Source organism: Canis aureus, chromosome 18 (genome assembly GCF_053574225.1).
Source record: "Canis aureus isolate CA01 chromosome 18, VMU_Caureus_v.1.0, whole genome shotgun sequence".
NCBI classification, from domain to species: Eukaryota; Metazoa; Chordata; class Mammalia; order Carnivora; family Canidae; genus Canis; species Canis aureus.
The window spans coordinates 43,682,018-43,697,113 of record NC_135628.1 but is presented as its reverse complement, the minus strand read 5'-3'; positions in this window follow the sequence as shown (position 1 = coordinate 43,697,113).

Below are 15,096 nucleotides of genomic sequence, written 5' to 3'. Positions count from 1 at the left end.
CACTAAATTCATAAAAAAAGCAAGACCCAGCTATTTGCTGTCTACAGGAGATTCATTTTAGACCTAAGGACATCTCCAGCCTGAAAATGAAGGGTTAGAGATCTCTTTACCATTCAAATGGTCCTCCAAAGAAACTAGAGGTAGCAATCCTCATATCAGATAAATTAAAGCTTATCCCAAAGACTGTTAGAGATGAAGAGGGACACTATATCATACTTAAAGGGTCTATCCAAGAAGAAGACCTAACAATCATGAATATTTATGCCTCTAATGTGGAAGCTGCAAAGTATATCAATCAATTAATAACCAAAGTAAAGACATACTTAGATAATAATACACTAATACTGGGAGACTTCAACACAGCACTTTCTGCAAATGACAGACATTATAAACAGAACATCACCAAAGAAACAAGGGCTTTAAATGACACACTGGACCAGATGGATTTCACAGATATATACAGAACTTTGCATCCAAATGCAACTTAATACACATTCTTCCCAAGTGCCCATGGAACTTTCTCCAAAATAGACCACATACTGGGTCACAAATCAGATCTCAACCAGTACTAAAAGATTGGAATTGTCCCCTGCATATTTTCAGACCACAATGCTTTGAAACTAGAACTCGATCACAAGAAGAAATTTGAAAGAAACTCAACACGAGGAAGCTAAAAGGCATCCTACTGAAAGATGAATGGGTCAACCAGGAAATTAGAGAAGAATTAAAAACATTCATGGAAACTCATGAAAATGAAGATACAACTACTCAAAATCTTTGGAATACAACAAAAGCAGTCCTAAGAGGGAAATACATCACAATACAAGCATCCCTGAAAAAATTGGAAAAAACTCAAATACACAAGCTAACCTTACACCTAATGTAATTGGAGAAAGAACAGCAAATAAAACCTACACAAAGCAGAAGAGAGATAATAAAAATTCGAGCAGAATTTTTGAAATAGAGCCCAGAAGAACTGTAGGACAGATCAACAAAACCAGGAGTTGGTTCTTTGAAAGAATTAATAAGATAGTTAAACCATTAGCCAGCTTTATTAAAACAAAAGAGAAAAGACTCATATTAATAAAATCATGAATGAAAGAAGACAGATCACAGCCAATACCAAGGAAATACAAATGATTTCAAAAACATATTATGAGTAGCTATACACCAATAAGGCAATGTAGAAGAAATGGATGCATTTCTGGAAAACCACAAATCACCAAAACTGGTACAGGAATAAATAGAAAACATGAACAGGCCAATACCAGGGGGGAAATTGCAACAGTCTTCAAAAATGTCCCAAGACACAAAAGTCCAGGGCCAGATGGCTTCCCAGGGGAATTCTATCAAACGTTTAAAGAAGAAACAATAACTATTCTACTAAAGCTGTTCCAAAAGATAGAAAGGGATGGAATACTTCCAAATTTGTTCAATGAGACCAGCATCACCTTAATTCCAAAAGCAAAGACTCCACCAAAAAGGAGAATTATAGACCAATATCCCTGATGAAACCAGATGCAAAAATTCTCAACAAGATCCTAGTCAATACAATCTAACAGTATATTAAGAAGATTATTCACCATGGCCAAGTGGGATTTATCCCCGGGATGCAAGGTTGGTTCAACACTCGTAAAACAATCAACGTGATAGATCACATCAACAAGAGAAAAAACAAGAACCATATTATCCTCTCAATAGATGCAGAGAAAGGATTTGACAAAATACAGCATCTATTCTTGATCAAAACTCTCCAGAGTGTAGGGATAGACGGAATATTCTGCAGCATCTTGAAGGCAAGGGAAACAAAACCAAATTGAACTATGGGGACTTAATCAAGATAAGAAGCTTCTGTACAGCAAAAGAAACAGTCAACAAAACTAAACACAACCTGCAGAATGGGAGAAGAGATTTGCAAATGACCTGTCAGATAAAGGGCTAGTATCCAAGATCTATGAAGAACTTATTAAACTCAACAGCAAAGAAACGAACAATCCAATCATGAAATGGGCAGAAGACATGAACAGAAATTTCACAGAGGAAGACATAGACATGGCCAACAAGCATATGAGAAAATGCTCTGCATCACTGGCCATCACGGAAATACAAATCAAAATCACCACCTCACACCAGTGAGAATGGTGAAAATTAACGACAGGAAATGTTGGAGAGGATGTGGAGAAAGGGAACCCTCTTGCATTGTTGGTGGGAATGTGAACTGGTACAGCCACTCTAGAAAACTGTGTGGAGATTCCTCAAAGAGTTAAAAATAGAGCTACCCTGTGACCCAGCAATTGCACTGCTGGGGATTTACCCCAAAGATACAGATGCAATGAAATGGCAGGACACCTGCATCCCAATGTTTATAGCAGCAATGTCCACAATAGCCAAACTGTGGAAAGAGCCTCGGTGTCCATCAAAAGATGAATAGATAAAGACGATGTGGTCTATATATACAATGGAATATTACTCAGCCATTAGAAAAGACCCACCATTTGCTTTGATGTGGATGGAACTGGAGGGTATTATGCTGAGTGAAGCAAGTCAGTTGGAGAAAGACAATCATATGGATTCACTCATATGGGGAATATAAAAAATAGTGTAAGGGATAATAGGGGAAAGGAGAGAAAATGAGTGGAAAAAATCAGAGAGGGTGACACAACATGAGAGACTCCTAACTCTGGGAAATGAACAATGAAGGGGAGGTGTGTGGGGGGATGGGGTGATGGGTGACAGGCACTGAGGGGGACACTTGACAGGATGAGCACTGGGTGTTACACTATATGTTGGCAAATCGAATTCCAATAAAAAATTTCCATACAAAAAAGAAAAGAAAAAATAATAATAAACAGAAAAAAATCAAGGAGAGGGTCACAGAAGACTGACATACAGATTCTGTTCATAATTTGGCAATATAATTCGTACTAGCAATATAATTCGTACATTAATTTTTTTATTACTTCTTCACCCTAGTTACTTTAATCTTTCAGTGATTTTCTTACGGTATCTGCTTTTTGTTTGCTTTTCTTCTCCCCAACTAACTGAAATCCTCTTTACCCACATCCTCAGCTAAGCAGCTATTCAACTCCCCTGTCCCTCTTTGCTTTTATACTAGGGTTGTTCTTTCTCCTTTGTTGCAAAACCCATATCTTCCTGAGACCCCTCCAAAACTCAGGTCCTACTTTCCTCTTGCCTCAAAGCTGATGGATGTGAGTCTTGCTTTGGGGTTGTTAGTGGTGGTTTAGTAATAATGGGACTACTTACTAGTAACATTAGTAGTAGCAACAGCAACAGTAGTAGTAGTTAATATTTTGGGGACATTGGCTATGTTCCTGATACTCTGTCCAACTATCATATGTATAATCACTATTAAATTCTCATAACACTCCTATGAAAGCTAGTAAGTGAAAGAACTCAAAGGAGCAGCTCCTTAGCAGAGCTTTTAAAGGGCAAATGTGAGACATTGTACCCCACCGTTCCCCTGATCACAGGCTCTCCAGCCCCTCTTGTCTTCTCACCACCTATCTATCTACTGAACACAGATTGAAAGAACAACTGCTATGGTGACTGCCCTCTTTCTTCTGCATCTCTACCTTTCACTTTGCCAGGAACTCCTGATTCCTTTTGCTTTTTGTGCTGACCTCCTCTTAGATCTCTGCCAAATAAAGGCGCTAAAACAACTAATTTTCATCATTATCACTTTGCAAAGAAACAACATTTTTAACTTGAAACTGGGCAGAGGGTCAGGTTAAAATGGATTAGATTTACTTTTTTGAAAACTATAGACTAGATTCATCTCCCAAGAAACTCTGAATGCTAAAACGATGTGGCCTCCACAACCTCAACATTTGGATACAGGGCTAAACTTGGAATCAATTCACAAGCTCTCCATTACCAACTGGACCTGCCATCCATCCTGCCAGAGTGGTGCCTTCATCCCTTATATCTCAGTGAGTTTAAGACTCGAAAGAGATTTAAGTAGCTCCTCTTCTCTAAAAGGTAACGATCCTTGGCTTGGATCACCTCCCCATGCTCTTTATTCCATTCATTTTTCAGAGAGTTAACCATCCTTTTCTGAGCTACTTCTGGTCCTTATACATACTTCTATGTTTCTCATATTATTTTGTGGCCATGGTTTGTCACCTCCACTGGACTGTGAGCAACTCGAGGACAGAGGTGCTCTCCACCTCATCTTTGCTTCTCCAGTGCCTAGCACATAGTAGCCCTTAAATCTGACTAGTGAACAGATGTCATGACCCCTCACAGTAGAGAAACCATCTCACTAAATAAATGGGTGACACAGAGCTCAATAAAATGCTTTGCAGAATAATTTTGTTAAGAATTTTAAGATGGCAATCATTTTTGAAACACAGTTCTTATCCAATTTTCAGTAAACAGATTCAAGGCTTATATCTACCCCCTTTCCCACTGATACCCCATAGCAAGGAACAAAGCTACAGACCAGACCAGATACTAATAGGGTCATTACCCTCCATTGAGGATAGTAAGCACGGATAGACTCTCAACCAATCAAAACAGCAGCAAGAGATTTGCTAGTTGTTAATGATAAGTCCATGTGGAATTAAAACTATGTCTTGTTCACTTTGGGAAGCCTCACACTCCATATTTAATCAAAATATATATTATATAATGGATAGATTAATGATTTTAGCAGAACTGTGAATGTCAGAGTTTCTGAGAGTAGAACAATAGTCCTCGGTATTTTTGTTTGGAAGTGGTGAGCAGGAGAGGAAGGAAGATGAGATGGAGATGAGCTCATGGGTATATCTCATGCTCAATTGTCCCACGTGAAATAAAGAGCAACTCCAGCCCTTCCTGTGCCTTCATGCAAGTTTCCCTAGGACATCCAGCTTGACAGAGGCTGTCTACACTCAGCTACCCAGAGTTGGTACTTTCTCAATCCATAAGTCAAGAAACATGAAGGAAGTACAAATTGTGAATTGTCTTTCTCTTCCATCTTCTCTTCTCCCTGCTTTCTTATCTTCTCTGTTTATCATAGTGACTTAACATATTTATTCTTCATTCAAGTTCTAAAATTAAATACTGTGTCTGAGATATCACTGGGTGCATTACTAGGTTCCAACCATGTGCCAGGCACTAATCTAAGCACTAGGTACCTTATGATAAAGAAAACAAAAATTATCCCTAATTTCATGGAGCTTATTTTCTGGTGCAGGAAACATGATAAGCAAGGAAACAACACATATACAAAACTTCAGACAAATACTATGAAGACAATAAAGCACAGTGAGGGAATAAAGAGTCACTGTGAAAATAGGGTACAGTCACCTTATAAATATAATGGCCAGGAAGATGTTTTGAGGAAGTTCCAGTGTCGAAAAAAGCAGTGATTCTTCTCCACCCAAGCCAACCTACTCAAAGACATTTGTTAATCAATGAACCATTCTTAGTTATATAATCCCCTTTAGAGAAGAACTTATGTCAACACACAGTGACATACATATATGTTCAGTAAGTGACCATAGCCTAATTAATTTTCCTCTGTTGTTCACTTAAGAGCCTATTAACTAGAAAAACCATTGGGTTGCTCCAATGAATCTCTGATAGCTGCATAAGAAACTTATTCCTCATCAAAGGTTTACCCAAAGTACTGGAGACCCCCTGTCAATGTGTTTTACTTTCTGTCACCCTAAATGCTCTTCACCCACTGGGATATTATCTGTTGACATCCAACATCTGTTGTTCATTTTCGAACACTAATCCCTGTGGTGTGTCCTTTGGGTGATCAAGCTTACTCTAAAGCTCGCTATAAAATATTCAAGAAGATTGGGACTCTCCTATTTTTCCATTGACATTTTTACCCATCCTTTGATTTCAGCTTGATTTTATTTTTCTTTTACTTCTCCTCCCACTATTTTACTTCTTTCTTCAGGTAAGCTTTTTCCTTTTGTCTCTGCCTGCCACAGCCTTGGCCATGTGCTTTCAAACTTATAAAAATCACAGATTTTGAGCGATTTTTATTAAAAAAAAAACCCTACGTACTAGCATTATTTTAATAGAAAATAAAAATTTAAAAGGTCAAATCTGTTTTCCTGAGCAAGACATGTTTTTCACATTTAGTCTATCAAAAGTTGTACTTCAGAGGCCTGTCATGAACTCCTAGGTGTTAGGAATCCCTCCCTCATCAGTGTCCTTTGAAGTTAAGAGTTTAAACCAAGGGATAATAAAAATAATCATGTTTATATTTGTACTTGTCCAATATACTTCATTCCAAGGCATAGGAACAACTTTCAAACAAATTAAACTCTACAACCACTTTTTCTCACAGATAAATATTAATATGAATAAACAGCCACAGGGTGTGTTAACCTGCCAGATACGCAGTAAAAGCTGTGGTAAAGAAATGAAAGTGTTTTCATGAACTACTGCTATTATACTTTCCCTCCTACTGCTTCTAATAGTCCCCCACCCCATCTTCCAAATTTGCTGTGAAGTGGGCTAATTGTGATATGAAAGGCCTCTCTTCAAATCATTTTAGTGACAACGCACTAAGATTGTTAACCAATGTGTTAAAAGCCTACAACAGAATGGTTTCATTGGGAACTATGATTTGCTTGACATTCTCATCTTTCCAGATGTTATGAAAGTTTCCTTTATTCACCAAGCCAAAAAACTGGAATATATAAATGGCTTTGAAGTTGGCAGGTAATTTTGAAATAGTTTACAAGAATAAAATCACGGAATAATAGTGAAAGTGTTCTTTCTCTGAATATTTCCCCGTATCTTGTGAATCTCTGAAAATTCCAGGAGAAACCTTTCCTATGAGGGAAGTGATCCAAATGTAACTTGTTATTCACCTCTGGTGCATTTTTTTATCCTGTAGGGTAGATAATAAGACTCTTCCTAAATCTTCAAAATCTCTAGTCTTATAACCAATAAATTAATCAAAATCCATATGCTATCTAGTGAATCTCTCCAGGACATCCCAATTAGACTTCCATTTGCTCAACAGTTCAAGTATTGGGTATTTCAGGGATTCCCTGGAAGGGAGGTCAGCTGAACTGAGAAGCAAAGACCCATTCACATTCTAACTCCTCTTATTTGGATCCTGGTAACTTTGATAAGTCAAATCTCTTCTTATTCCCTATTTGTAAAAGAATATCTCTTGTCTGTATTCTTTACTCACTTTCCTCCTCTAAAACTATAATTTATTCACTTCTTGACAGTCACTACTAGAAGGCAGTAAGCTAATGACAGAGGATGAATTAGCCACCCTCTATATTCTCTAGCCCCATTTTCACTTGGTACTGGGCCACCAATCTCAAGACAATGGGGAAACTCACATCTTATGGGTGTTAGGAAAAACTGAGGCATATTAAAACTTTAAGAGTTTATTTGAGCAAAATTCAGTTGGAATCAGGCAGTGCTAAAGCAGAAGTGGTTAAGAATATTCTGCCAACAGGAGCCCGAGAAAGACTTATATAGAGAAAGTGCAGAATCAAATAAAGGAAATTATTTGATTGGCTATACCTTAAAGCCTAGTTGGCTATTTGTGATTGGTTGTCCTTCCCATTTTTATTTCATAACCTTGAGTTATTTATAACTCAATAAACAAAAAATAAAAGCCTTATAACTCAAGGCTTATATTTTGGTTTGCTTTCGTAGTCCACTACGGCATTAGAGCCACTTCAATATAATTTAACATGGGGAAAGCCTTTTTATCACCAAAGAAAAGGAAGTCAGAGTACATAGCCTTTACTAATTTCATAAAAATGGAGTTCACAGACCAGAGGAAACATTTTTTTTAAGATTTTATTTTTAAGTAATCTCTGCACCAAACATGGGACTGGAACTCACAACCGTGAGGTCAAGAATTCTGTGTTCCACCAACTTAGCCAGCCAGGCACCCAAGAACATTTTTATGTTAAGTTTTCCTAACAGAGAGATCCAGTTTTTCAGATCATTAGAGAATGCTTCCAAGTGGAGGAAGATTTAAGTTGCCTTACTCTTCCAGTAGAGGAACAATTTGATAGGTTGGGGAAATTAATTCACATAGTCAGAGTAAGGGGTTTCCATGTGTGTTCATGGTGAAGTCTGCTCATGAAACACTTCCCAACAGCCTACTCCTTAAGGAAGTGCTGCCTCTGGGTCTGTTTGAACACTGCTATATTCTGGTTTCCTCCTTAATGTGGAAAACCTATGTTTCTGATTATTTTCCCAAATTTGGCATGAACTAGCAGCAAGTAACACATTGCAAGAGAGTTCTGCTGGGCAGCCATGCAAACTGAAGCCCGCAACCCCAGGAAAGGGTTTGGCTTTCCAGCTCCCTACACACCCACCCTCCACACTACCTCTTTGCAGAGCAGTGCTGAGAGGCCAGCTCATCCAAGGCCTCCCTACCTGCCTGCCCCCCACTGGTCTTTCTAAACTGCCCTCTCTCTCTCTGCAGTGTCTCCCAGCTTCATTCACACTGCAAATTTCTTTCCATTAGCCTGTTGAAGCCTCCTCCAGATTATTAATCAAGATGTGAAATAAGATAAAACCTAATCCACAGTCCCACAGCTAGGAATGCTCAAAGCCAGGCTCATTAAACATATCTGTCAACAATAGATTACACCAGCCTTAGGCTCCAAATTGATTGGAAGTCAAGGAGAGGTGTGCAAAGTGTTTGGTTGCACAATATATCTAAGAGAAAGAACTCCTTCTGAGGTGTGGCAAATTAAATCTGTGTAGAGATAACTATAGGCTATATTTTTTTTTATAGATTCTTTTCTCTAGTTGTTAATGGCAGCCAAAGAGATGGGGAAACAGATGTAGAGCTGGGAAACAGTAATTTGTGTACCGTGTGTGAAAAGCTGAAAATCATTATGAATGGGAGTAAAGTAATATGCCATATTGGAAACAAACCTAGTGAATTCCTGCGTGGATTCAAACATTATTTCCTTGTGTCAAAAAGAAAGGGGAAAAATGTTGAATTCTGTTAAAGTGCTTAAAGTCACATTTCACTAAGGTTCTTATCTATCATCCTGTCATTAGCATCCTCGACACCATCCCCATCATGATATACTTTGTATTTACATTGGGCTTTTCAAGTTCAAAGCACAAAGTAGACACATCAGGCAATCAATCACCTTGAGGGACCTATGTTGGGTGGAATGCTTTCCTAGTGAATGCATTCCTAACATGTCACTGGAGGATCTACTCAGCAGGAGTGTTCCAGGCCTACAATTTGATGTCATATGTTGGCATTTTGTCAGATTTCAAATACACATTTTCACCTATCAAACTGACAGCCCTATTTTCTGAATCAAAAGAAAAGTGATTTTATTGATCTTTTAGCATTAGGAATCACTCTTCTCCATTTGGGTGTTACTGAGTAGGAGCCATACTTATACACATGTAAAAGAGACGGGAAAAAAAAAAAGACAGAGGAAATAAAATCAAACACATAATATTAATTGTTTTTTATTAATGAGAAAGTGAGTGATCAGAAAAAAATAATTAAATCTGAGGACATTATAATGAGAAACAGATGTAGATGTGAAAGTGGTTTGAAAAAAGCAAAGGGCTCCAGACGTCTTCCAAGAATATGCTTTAATACGTAAACATTAACAGCACAATAGCTAAGCCAAAATTGCCCAATTTCAAAACTTCACCTGTGTTCTTAAATTTGCTTTTTATTCCTTGGGATTAAAACGGAAAAGAGGGATTTCCCATATTTGAGCTGTTTATTAACAATTCTTTATTTATGATGGACGGTGAAACTAGGCATATCTATTTCACTTTTCTGTCCTGGTAGGTTTCGTATTCTGCTTCCAATTCCCATGCCCCCGTGCTGTTCTATTTGAATTTCCAATGCAGCAGAGGAAATGGTTTCTAAAATATTAAAATCCTGTTTTCATTGACGTTCTTTACGCTTTGTGACCACATTTCTATTCAGATCAGGTTTCACAGCTTTTAACTTTTCCAAGTCTAAATTTAAGAGCAACTGCATGGTACCCCCTAAGTGGATAGTTCTTATAACAAGGGAGAAGCAGTCTGGAAATTGCAGAGAAGCCAGGCTGATAGAATGACCTTCTCTCTGGCCCACCCCCTTTTAGTGTTTACTCCTCTTTTCAGACTTTTTGAAACTATTTCAAGCTACAACTATACTTTAAACAAGGGCTCATTGGGAGCAAGACACCAAGAAAGTGGTGTCCAAGAAACAATCTTGCCTGGGTTCACTTTGCATGAAAAATAACCTCAGCCACATCCTCAACCTTCACCCCAGCTTTTGTCTCCTTGCGTCCACTCTTGTTTTGTTTTGTTTTGTTTTTATTGTGTCTAATGCTAGGCCTTTATTCCTTCCTCCCTGAAGGCCAACCAATATAGTTTAGACAAATGAAGCTGCCCATTCTCTTTGAGGGAATCAGGTTCTAAAGCCCAGCTCGGTCCCTCAAAAAGAATTCCCTGAGAAATTGAACCTGGGGCCTCTCAAGTCTGCCTCTGGGAACTTGCTTGCCCTTCCCTAAATAGCAAACCTCACTATAATAGTATAGTTCTAATAATTAATGCTTATACATTTATAGTTAATAAAGTATTTTCATATCATCACAAGAGTTCTGTGTCATAAGGGGTGAGTTTTGTTTTATCTACAGTTTATAGATGAGAAAACTTTCATTCAGAGAGATGACATGAATTGTCCAAGAATAAAGATAATTAGCAGAGAAGCCAGGGCTCCAGCTCAGGCTGCCTAATTCCCAATTCTATTTACTTCACCCACAAGTATGTGTGTTCCCATAATTCCCTTCCCTGAAAGCAAGGTTTTTGTGAGAAGTTTTTGTTTTCAATCAAGTACAAATTGGTAGTCATAGGTGAAGTCTATATAGAGGTATTTTTACTTGAATGCTTTCATACATTCTAGTCATAGAAATACATTGGATCAAGAGTTTGATAGAGGTTGGATTCAGTATTGAATTATGAGGAAATTTAGGGAGCCCATGGTGTTTTGGATAAAGAGTAATGCTACCATAAAGGGTAGAGATCCTATAAGCGTATAAAATAGGAAGTAAAGTCCTGCGTTTAGTCGTTCAGTTTGATTTCCTCATTGAGTAATGATAATAAGAGTTGATATTAATGTGGCTTCAAATAAAATGTAAAAGAGAATTAATTCTGTAGTAGTAAATGTTATGATAGGAATAATTGAAGCGTGATGAGTATAGAAATGTATAGTTTTTTTCTAGTTAAAGGTTCTTTTGATAGGTGGAATTGGCTTGTTCTTAGTATGAGTGGTAAAAGTCATGTTGTGACTACTAGTAAGGGTGCTGATAGGGAGTCAGGGGAAAAATAGTAGTGAGAAGTTGAGGCTATTGTCGTTGGAGAATTCATTCAGATTGTGATCACACATCTTGTGTGCAAAGGTGGCCTGTCTAAACTTCATCCCCACTCACTCTACTTGGATCAGTGTTAGTCTTCCTCTTGTTAAAGATAGTTGCAATTCAACAAATCCTTGTGCAGCATCTACTTATCTAGGCACTATACCAAGCTCTCAGGAGACAACAATAAATAAGACAGTCATTGAGGAGCTGACAATCTAAATTAAACAAATAATTACAGTTCAATAAAACAAGTCCTACAACAGAGAGCATGAACAGGATTAGTCATGGAAGTCTTCCTGAGGAAAAGGACATCTAAATTAAGGCCTGAAAAATGAGTTAGCTAAGTAAAGAAGTGAAAAAAATATTTTAGGAAAAATACATATTGCTTGGGAGTTGTTTAATGAGTATAGTATTTCAGTTTGCAAGATGAGAAAGTTCTAGAGGTTGATTATACAACAGGTTGAATATACTTAACACTACTCAACTGTATGCTTAAAAATAGTTAATATGGTAATTTTTAATTTTTATTTTACCAAAAATTTAAAATATTTCTATTTTTTTCACCATGTACAATGATGCAAATCCCAATCCACCATTCTTGAAGTTTTGAACACTGAAATGTGAGCTCTGGAATCAGCTTTTACTGATTTTATGTTATTTCCTGCTGGGAAGTTTTAGTCTTACCATTGGTCAACTCTGATAAGGGACCACCCTAGGGAAAAGGAGTATTAATTGTGATTACCTCCCAACTCCAGCCACCTAGAGAGTTTACTCTGCTCACAGCCCTGAGCCTTCCTAGGCCTGCCCACACCAACCATTCTAAAGTACAAACAAGAAAACTTTCTTTCAGCTGAGGGCACAGTAAAGAAAGGGAAGGATTCAGGCATGATGATTCAAAATTGTGTCAACCAAAAAACTTGCATTAAAAAAAAAAAAGATTAATTGTCCATGCCTTGTGAGCTCACATATTCCTAAGATGTTGTATTTTCTTTTTTATATTTTTATTTTTTCCTTGACTTTTTTTTTAAAGATTGATTTACCTATTTTAGTAAAGAGAGAAAGAGTGAGCAGGGGAAAGGGTAGAAGGAGAGGGAGAAAATCCTCAAGCAGACTCCCTGCTGAGCACAGAGCCCAACATGGGGTTCAATCCTAGGACCCTGATATCACAAGCTGAATTGAAATCAAGAGTCACCTGCTCAACTGACTGAGCCACCCACGTACCCCTTCCTTGACTTTCTTTTTTAAATAAAGTTCCAGCTTGGATTGATAAGAGGAATATGATATGGTCCATTTGTAGTGTCAGTAGGCACTAAAACTCCTCTAGAGCACTGGAAAACCCTGTGCTATAACAGTGAGAAAGGTGACCTGGACCCAGGGTGACTGCTGGCCCTTTTCCACACAAGGTTAAATTAAATTATACTAGTCTGGAATACCAGGCACATTCCCATTTTCTCAGAATTCTGGCAGACTTGTGAGCATGGGGATTTGCATACCTTGGAAACACTCTGAGGAAAATGTTAGCAGCAGAAGGGAAGGGTTACCCAAAACCATCACACACACCCGCCCCCCATCTCTCCCTGTCCCTCCTCACCTTACCCTACTTTCCCCAGTACTCACTCCAGAAAACTGCGTGCTCCTCATAAGCCAATAAACAGACATAAGTAACCAGATGGGTTATGAGGGAGACTAAGCTTGAAACAGCAAGGGGAGCGATACTAAAAACCTATCTGAGATTCTTGACTTCTATATACTTCTTTTTTTTTATTTCTCATTTTATTTATTTATGATAGGCACACAGTGAGAGAGAGAGAGGCAGAGACATAGGCAGAGGGAGAAGCAGGCTCCAGGCACCGGGAGCCCGACGTGGGATTCGATCCCGGGTCTCCAGAATCGCGCCCTGGGCCAAAGGCAGGGGCCAAACCGCTGCGCCACCCAGGGATCCCCCAACTTCTATATACTTCTTATCTCAGAAAGAAAAATCATAGTCAGCTGTGAGCTCAAGCAAGCTCAAAGATCTTTCAAAGGGCTGGAAACAGGCTTCAGGATAACAATCCAACCACCCTAGCATGGCATACAGGACCTTTCATAGTCTGGCCCCTTTCATTTTTCTAGCCACATATATCACCTTCTTGTCTCACACCTCACTCCAGCCATACTGAACTATAGTGTCTGTGGCTCTCCAAGCCTACTGTATTAGTTATAGTTAAGCTACTATAAAGTATATACAGTGATTCATGGTAGACAGATGTTTCTTTTTCATCTAAATTCCATAAGGGGACTGGCAGCCCACATTACTTTTGCTCATATCTCATAAGCATGAACTAGTCCTAACACTAGGCTGGAAAATATAGTCTCCAGCTGTGTACTCAGCTAAAATTTGGAAAGTTTAGGTCTAAAATGGAGGAAGCGTGAACAATCTGAGTTGTCTCCTACCTTTGTGTCTTTGACACCTGCTTCCCTTAGTCAGAATGCCTCTTGTCTGGATGATTCCCACATCCTCTAGGACCCAGCTCCAACATCACCTTCCCTTGCCCTGCACCCTTAGAGAAGAGCAGAAATATCTAGAAATTCTAATCAGAGTTCCGTTCCAATTAATCTGGAAATTGTCCTATTATTTCTTAAAAGTCATCATTTTAATTTTTTACCTATCTCAGTTCGACCATGGTTTCTAGTCTTGCCCATATTTCACATTAATTCTGATGCTTTTGAAAAATATATAGGTTTTTTTTTTCAAAAACATTATTGAAGGTAGCTGTGTGGGCATTAGATTAATCTAGAAGTGGGTTATTTGGAATTTGGAACAGACTTACCATAAAAATACTTTATTCATGGTGGTTGGGCATCCAATCACACTAGAAGAGAATTATAATTCATAATGTAATGAAATTTAGGTTCTTACAATGCTATAGGTCCTACTCCATGAAGAATGAGGGCAATTCTCTAGAGAACTCAGAGCTCCAATTTGGCCCCCCACCCAACTTTATTCTTTAAAGTGAGTGTGGGTGTGTCTTAGTTTAGGTTCTCCAGAAGCAGGCCCTGAGAAAAGGATTTTAGTGCAAGTGGTGTATTTGGGTGGTGCAGGGAACATAGGTAAAGTGGAAAGTGATATAGAGAAGAAAAAGAGCCAACATATGTACTATAAAGCCACAGGGAGCAACTAGCTGAAGTTTAATCCTACAGCAAAACTATGGAACTGGGGTAAAATGCATGCTTCACAATAATTTACCCAAGGGGCAAGGGAATTGGAATACAGGCATACCTCATTGCATTGTGCTTTCCTTTCTGCCTATTTTTTTTACAAATTGAAGGTTTGTAGCAGCCCTGCACCCAGCAAGTCTATTGGCACCACTTTTCCAGCAGTATTTGCTCATTTGATGTCAGTGTGTCACAGTTTGGTAATCTCACAATATTTTGAACTTTTTCATTATCATTATATTTGCTATGGTTATTATGACTCACTGAAAGCTCAGATGATAGCATTTTTAGCAATTAAGTATTTTTAATTAAGGGATGTACATCTTTTTAGACATATTGCTATTGCATATCTGAAAGACTATAGTATACTGTAAACATAACTTTTATATGCACCGAGAAACCAAAAAATTCATGACTCACTTTATTGCGATACTGGCTTTATAGGGGTAGTCTGGAACTGAACCTACCATGTCTCCAAAGCACACTTGGATTTATATATCAACCCCTGAGGGATGGAGTGGGGAGGGGGATGGGAAGCATGTGTTAATTTCCTAATTCTTCA